The sequence below is a fragment of the Orcinus orca genome, chromosome 17, assembly GCF_937001465.1.
Source record: "Orcinus orca chromosome 17, mOrcOrc1.1, whole genome shotgun sequence".
NCBI lineage: Eukaryota > Metazoa > Chordata > Mammalia > Artiodactyla > Delphinidae > Orcinus > Orcinus orca.
In genome coordinates, this window is record NC_064575.1 from 12,770,598 (window position 1) to 12,772,654 (window position 2,057).

At 44.3% G+C, this 2,057-nt stretch overlaps 1 pseudogene; it reads right to left on the reverse strand.

The window, feature by feature from the left end:
* Positions 1–566: 566 nt before the first annotated feature.
* Positions 567–1,391, reverse strand: LOC101287400 (macrophage immunometabolism regulator-like; annotated as a pseudogene).
* Positions 1,392–2,057: the final 666 nt, after the last annotated feature.

The window sequence follows — 2,057 nt, forward strand, 5'->3', positions numbered from 1 at the left end:
GAGGCAAGTGAAGAAAGATTGTTCTCTTGTCAGTTTGAAAGGTTAATTTTTTCAGTGCAAAACCAGTTATAAAATATTTAAACTCAACATTTAAAAATAAAAAGTCCGATTTAGCAATGTTCAAGTTCTAAATTTCATAAAACAAATCACTACATATATTTTATAGTAAAATACAGAGATTAAAGAAGTACTTGAGTACTTAAGATATAAATTTCTAATGAATCATACCAAGTCAGAAACAACCAAGCAGATAAGATTCCCAATTTGAGTAGTAGAGTTTTAAAGATGATATTACTGTACCAAAGCCTTTTTTTCCTAGCTAAAAAGCTATGCAAACGAATGGTCAACATTCTGTTTTCCTTGCAGTTGCGTGCTCTAGAATGATTTTGCCTCAAGTACCTGTGATTTCATTCCTGTATTCAAAATTTGATCCAATTTTTATGTTCCAGGAACACTTAGTTGATTTAACCATCTATAATGTAAACAGTCCTGTACAGAGTACAACAGTGGAATTTTCAAGCCAAGCGTAGTCTGACCTAAACTGGTTTACACTCTCTGCAAGTCACTCACGTATTATTCCTAGCAAACACACGGTCCCCTCTGAGGGTTAAGTGTTGAAGCTGGTACTGTAGCGCTTCTGTGTCAGTGGCTCCTTGATGTTCATTTTATCTAGATTGAGATAGTCCAGAGATTTGGAGTGAGCTCTCTTACCTTTAAGAAGACAAAGAGGCAGAGGCCCATGGAGGGCCTTTTTAAGGTTCATAAGGTAAAGATTTAGTGCACTTGTCTCCTGGGCTGGGCATCCGCCTTTGCCTCCTGCCATTGACAGTTGGAATCTCCTACTGCAGGTAGTACCTACTTCTGGTTTTATACAAATGAGAGGAATACGCAAGTCCTGCATCCAGCTGTTCCGAGCGCAAGGAAGGCACGGCTTCTCCCTTACTCTCTTTACCGCCGGTGCACTTCTGGGCTAACTTCGGGAGTTCCTCACCAGTCGTGGAGTCAGTCAGATAGAGTCCACGTAGAGAATCTGGTAGCTTGACACAGTCTGGCGCATCGGCGAGCACTGAGAGGTGGAACAGCGGGGCTTCTCCGCCTCTGCCTTTCCCGGGAGCTCACCTCAGCCACGGGCAAGGGCAGGCTGGTCGGGGACTTCTGGACTCTCCATTAATATCTACTTCCATTTTAGGCACCAGTCTGCACATAGCAGCCTAAATCCCAGAAGATGTCACTGTCCAATTTCTAATGAGTCCTAAGGGAACACAGGCATAATAATTTTTCTGCTCCAGATACAGTGGCCCACAGCTCTGCTGCCTCCGCCGTGCTTGGGGCCGCAGAGACTGAGACAAGGGCGGGAGAGGTGCAGGGTTGCAGCGCCAAGAGATCTGGGCTGAGGCCGCCAGTGGGGTACCCTCTCCCACCTTTAAGATTTCTAAATACCATCTATCTACTACACGGTAATATAATGTAATTTAATTCCCCCAAAGGCAGGTAAATATAGAAGGAAAAACTTAGAGGTCAAGAATATGGAAGTTTGTGTGTCTTGCTGTGTATGCACAAGCATAAATGATTTAGAAAATTTGGAATACAATCCAGGCATGGCTGTATGGTGTACTTCCAGACCAGGGGAGAGGGTGTCCTCCTTTTTATTTGTGGACTTGAAACCCTGGCATGGTTCAGGACCAGAAATGGCCCGTGGCCTGAAGGTCTGGGGATGCAGTGTGTGACCACATGCCCTGCCACCAGTGGAGGGGTTTACTGCATATTCATGACCCACGCTGAAGAAGCAGGAACAGTAAAACAACTGCAAACCGGATGAGAGTGTGCTTTGCGCCCAGTGGAGTCGGGTAGACACAGGAAGCATGTGGTAAGTGCAGGCTGTACTTACCCTCCTGAATTGTTAGAAATTCTTTCCCATGGTTATTAAGCAATTATTCCCTGCCAGAAGGTGCATTCTGTGCAGAGGATTGAAATCCTTTCATCATGTGTTGTGTTTGAGTTAACCGTTTCCTGTCTGTTATGGACGAATATTTGTATGTCTCCACTCCCTACAAATT